Below are 6,000 nucleotides of genomic sequence, written 5' to 3' on the forward strand. Positions count from 1 at the left end.
ATTTATTGGAGCCCTTTGTTCTGGACAAAGCCTAACTAAATTAGTGGGTGAGGTAAAGCGTGATGACTTACTGTAGTTGCTGGATGTTAGGCAGGTGATAAAAGTTGCTTTGAATGCAAGTGATAAACTTTCATATCATGAACTATATATCTTGACAGTCTTCTGGAAAAATCAGAGTGAATGCATTCTAAAATTGAATGTCTGTGATCAGGAATGTTAAATTTTCTTGCAAGTATGATGAGTGTGCTATATTGGATGTGGAATCGATATGTTTTGCTTCATGCAAAGTTGCTTTAAAGGCAATAATTTCGTGGCAACTCTTCAATTTTTCTATGTCAACTTCCACGGCACGTTGATTTACAGCTCCTGTGGTATGTGAAGAATGGAAGGAAATGTGCCTCCACGTTTGCCAGGATGCCACACCTGGCTCCTGAGGCCACGGCTCGGACTGGGGAGGTTCACCATGTACCTCCGAAACAGAATGTCTGCATCAATCTGCAAAGCATTTGCCCAAAAGAACACGTGGTTTCAAATATTGGTGTTGTATGTCAGATTGAAAAGTCGGGGAAAGCGCTTTAGTAAGCACAAGGAGCTAAGGAGGCGGGCAGGCTGGGCACGGGCCACCATCGAGTGACCTCTGCCGTCTGCAGTGAAAGTTTCAAGGGCTGGGAAATCTGCAGCGTAAATCTCTGAACTCCGGCGCAGGACAGCGTCCTTTAAAGAGACCTTCCTTTAAAAAGGATTCTTCAGTCCGACGCCTGGCCGCAGCACCGACCGGGCAGGCACGGTCGAGGAAGAAGGGTCGAGAGAGGGAGGCCCCTCGTTCCGCAGCGCACTGCCGGCTCCCCCTGGCGGCGCTCCGTGCTGCGCGGCCGCTGTGCCCAGCTGGGCGCTGCCCGTGTCCTTGGGCGCTGCGGGGCGCCGGCGAGCTTAATCGTTAACTGCTGGTGCCTCCTGCAGCTGTACCTGCAGCCGTGTTGAGTCCGGAATCACTGAAGTACCTGTGCTTCTTACTGCGATAGAAACAAAATAACTTGGTTTGGAGTATTTTTCTCTGGTAGCTGTTATGATATCTCTGAAAATACACATGTGGGATTCTACATGTCAGTATAAACTGGTATCTAGCTCAGTCAAGAGCTGTACATATGCAGACCTTTTGAAACTGGGGAATGTTCCAACAATGTTGAAATGCAAAGCACATCCTAACTAAAAATCAATACAGGTTTGAAAATATTATCCTTGATCATTCAGAACTGAGCCACTCAAATGGGTAAAGAATGGCTCATCTGGCACTGCATCCTCTCTCAGATTAGTATTCTTGTTATTAATTTATATGTTATCTTTAATAATATCTTGTTTAATTTTCTGGTGTGTGAAAGCAACCCACCCTCATTGTGTCATTTCCTGTGTCATTTTCCTACAAGAAATAGTGCCAGTCTTTCATCCGAGACTGATGCACTGCTCTGATTTGAAGTGATAGAAATCTAGTTGCGCTTTTCTGAAGTGCGTAAATATTTCCAAACAAATATGTGACCTGGATAGGGTGGATCACTGGGCTGAGGCCAATGGGACTTTGGTCACAACGCTGGGACAGAGTGGCTGGAGGACTTTGCAGAGGAAAAGAATAGGGTGTTGGTTGATACTTGTCTGAACATAAGCCAGCAGTGTGCCCAGGTAGCTGAGAAGGCCAATGGCATCTTGGCTTGTATCAGAAATAGCATTGCTAGCAGGAGCAGGGCAGTGATCAACCCTCTGTATTCAGCTCTGGTGAGGCTGCATCTTGAGAACTGTTTTCAGTTTGGGGCCCCTCACTACAAGAAAGACACGGAGGCCCTGGAGTGTATCCAGAGAAGGGCAGTGAAGCTGGTGATAGGACAAGATAGCACAAGAGGCAGTGGTTTCAAGTTGTGCAAGGGGAGGTTCTGTTTGAATACTGGGAAAAACTTCTCCAGAAGAGTGGTCAGGCACTGGAATGGGCTGTCCAAGAAGGTGGCCGAGTCACCCTCTCTGGAGATGTTCAAGAAGTGTGCGGATGTGGTACTAATGGATGTGGTTTAGCAGGCAACATTGGTGGTAGGTGGGTGTTTGGACTAGATGATTTTAGAGGTCTTTTCCAGCTTTAATAATTCTATGATTCTATATACAATATATATACAATGGCTAATATTTTCCAGCCTATTGTAGAGTGCTAAAAATAGATTGCATTGAAGTTTTCATTTCTGTCTGAATAACAGAAGAGTCTTATTTATCTCCAGGCATAACAAAATACGTCTGGTTAACTCTGTGTGACAAAGTCCGGACAAGCTGGGAGTGGTTAAGATCTTCAGTATGTAAAAAACTTCATTTTTTTTTGGTGTAGTTCGAATAACAATGGAGGAAAATCCAGGACACAAGGAGAGAGGGAGTGCTGGTTTTTAAATGGCACGTGTGGGCTAACACACTCTTAGTGCACAGCTTTGTGATATATGCCTCATAGCTGTTCTTGTTCAACTAAAATTTGAAAGCAAATTTTATTCTTAGAGGGAGTAAAGCTGCTTCAAATTGCCTTATTCCATTATGTCTAATTTAAAATATTCCCTGCCCGTCTAGTTTGTCTTTCACATAGCTTCATCTCACAGTGGAAGATTCATTCTGATACCACTTTCAGAGGTATATTTCTGGGTGTGGTGTGAAATACATTTTATTCCTCGGTATGTTCAGCTGTTAGGTACAGTACTTCTAGTGTGCTCAGATTAGTGTTCTAGTTTGGATCAGGAATGCGCTTTTGCAGTCAATCTGCTTGTCCTGTTCTTGTCCCAGACATGCTTTGATTCCCATCGTGGAGAAGTCTTGGTGTGCTTTCACCAGATCTCTTTTGGATAAAGCTGAAGAGAATGCTGTGTCCTAGGACCACATTAGATGTTCTTCAAGTGCATTAAGCCCATAATAGGACCTGATAAGCTCTTGTTTGAGGTAACCCTCAAAAACACATATAGCAAGGATGTCAGGTAGTCAGCAACAACTTTTCCATTTTACAGATCTATTTCTAGTGAAGCCCAGTCCTTGCTAATGTGTTTTTTTGTTTTTGTTTTTGTTTTTCTTGTAGTACATTTTCATTTGTTTCATTTCTGTGACCTCACACATCCATGTGGCATGTTTTCTTTTTTGGGAGAGAAGGAGAAAGAAAATTGGTTCGTTGCCAGAGCCAAGTCTGAGGTTTTACAAAATACTCAGCAGGATGCTCAGTGTTGGGGTTTTGAATTGCCTAAACTAGAGAACATGGAATTGGTGGTTTTGGGGATCAGATTTCTCCAAAATTTCTCAGGTACTTGATCTGGAGCTTAACTTCAGGCTTGTCTATCCTAAGAAAGCAGGGGAGCAGAGAGAGATGCAAAAACATGTTTTCCAGCAAGCAACAGGGAAATGACAAGAGAAGTATTCTTACACTGTGTAAATAACCACTTCTGGAATCTTCTGGAATCCATTTTCATTTTCTTTCTTATGTTCCCAAAAACTTCCTTCAAAAAGAAGTTACAGAGGCTGACCTTTGAATGTCACGTTCCTTCATGTGCTATCTTTTGGATGCTAACATGTCTGAATGAAAAATAAACTTCAGTAATGATGAACTAATGCAGTCCTAATGAAATGCCCCTAGATGGACTGCAGTTTAATGCCATGGCAGCGTAGCAGATTTCTGGATTTTAATGAGATAAACAAAATAACTGGCCTTTACATCATACTGTTAATAGGCTGAACCTGATTAAATTAGAACAGAAGCAGTTTGTAGACTGAGACAGATAAATTGTGAAAACACCAAGTTCAAAGTCAATGACATGGCAAAAATTCCAGGTACAAATCACAGACACAGGAGGAAAAAAAAGGTGTGTGTATATGTATATATATATATATATATACATATATATATATATATATACATATATATGTACGTCGATGCTTCATTGTATTTATTTTTTTATGTGTTTTTTTTTTTTTTTTTATTTCCCTGAAAAAGGTCAACTCAAGCTCCCATGGGTTGGAATGAACTCTGAAATGGAATGGGCAAAAATGTCGGCTCTGAATTGCTCAAGATATTTGATCCCAAACAAGACAGTAATATTTGTTGCCTACAGGACATTTCAGAGCAGGTTTGAGGTGGTCCAGGTTTTCTGATTTTTACCATGATTTTGCACTTGGAACTCCATACTATGGTTGAATCTAGCTTAGATGTTTGAGGTTAATGTATCTCTATCACTTAAAGGAAGAAATTGATGTTTCTTAATGTTCGAGGCAAATATTTAGGTTGAGTACCTATATAGTAAAGGCATTTTCCAGCCAGAAGATCTGTTCAAACAAGTAGTTTGAGCTGAAGTTGCCAAATTTTTGATGTGCTGTTCAGACATAAAACACGCTCTGATTGCGTATAGAAGTCACTGCGTGGCTTTTTGTATCCTGGAACTGAAAGGCCCAAGTCTCCAGGCTTGGAGACAGGTGACCAGTGACAGGAAGGCTCAGTGTTTGACTCAGAGGATTATTTTTTTTCAAATATTTCACAAAAACGACTGCTTATTTTAGTTGCCTTAGCTTAGGAGACTGCAAAAGTGCTCGAGCCAAGACTCAGCAGAAGCACCTGGTTTCTGAGATCTGCCTCACAGTGTCTGATGTTGGTTCAGTGCCCCTCAAAGGATGCTTTGTTGGCTGTTCAAATGCATGAATCACAGACAGTAGGGAGTCCTCAACAAGAAGCCTGCAAGTTCTCCCTCTGAAATGATATCAGCCTATGGATAGGGAGTCCTCTAACAGAAGTCAGGACCACAGTGCTTTAAATAAAAGATCTGTTGGATGCCAGTCCCCCTGAAATTCAGCTTCTAGACATTTTAGTCATTTTGTTCCTCACTGGAAATCTGAGGCAGGAAATAAGCCTCAAGGAGATGTTAGTGTAGCAGTGTGTTATTAACTCCTCTTTGCAGCTGGATGAAGCCTTGAAAAATTTCAGATAACACTGAGCTGTCTTAATGAAAGAGCATTATTTTGTAACTATGTTGTGTACCAAGCTAATAGCTTCTTCAAAAGTTTGCTTCATTAATTGGGAAGCACTAAAAACTCAAAACCACTGTGAAGGATATGTTAATCAAAATTATTAATGAAATGTGATGACCTCCACATAGATGTTCCCATACACAAAAATGAGGGCTTTGTAATTGAGATCCATTAAATTGTGGCTACATTGGCTGAGTTAGCAGCCTCAGGTGCAGACTGGCATTCAATATTGCAAATTTTTTGCTCTGTTAGCTATATGAATGGGATGGGAAAGAGAGCTATAGTGGCATTCTGTTCTTTACTAATAGGAAGGTGTTTAAGATGCAAATGGAAAGCTCTTCTACCTCCTCTTTTAATACATAGAATCTTCAGTCCGTCCTCACTTCTATTAAAAGAAATTTATTCTTTGAGACTGAGCTGTGCAGATTTCTATGCTACTCAGCAGTTGTGCTACAGTACATAGATCATAGATCTCATTCCCATGTAAGGACACCTCTTTCCTTCTGTAGCAGAAACTCATTAATTTTAATGTACACCAGTGAAGCAGCTGAGTGGGCTTTGAGGTCTCCTTCATAGCAGCATGTTGTGTTGCTTCTGCACCACTGAGCTCATTATTCTTTTATTAAGAAAGCAAGAAGGAATACGGTGTATATACAGTCCTAGTGCTATCTTCCTCAGATATCACAGAGCACCAGCACTTTCCAGAAACACAAACAGCCTGCTCAAAAAATGAAGTGAAGCATTCTTTGTTTTATTTAACCCACAGGTAAACGAATATGTGGCACAACTGATCTCTGCTTCACTATGTCCTAAGTTCCTCCTAAGCTTTGTGGGTTAAGGCTAGGAAAATTGGCTGTGTACGAAATAAATACTAGAGATGATATATACAGCTGATCTAGAACTTGCCTGCTTTTCCTCTGCAAACACCTGAACACCTGAATGTAAGATATTTCCTAAAGTCTCCAATATTTATCTGTGCTTACT

Source organism: Lagopus leucura, unplaced genomic scaffold (genome assembly GCF_019238085.1).
Source record: "Lagopus leucura isolate 7727_CA_CO unplaced genomic scaffold, USGS_WTPT01 Super-Scaffold_100009, whole genome shotgun sequence".
Lineage (NCBI taxonomy): Eukaryota > Metazoa > Chordata > Aves > Galliformes > Phasianidae > Lagopus > Lagopus leucura.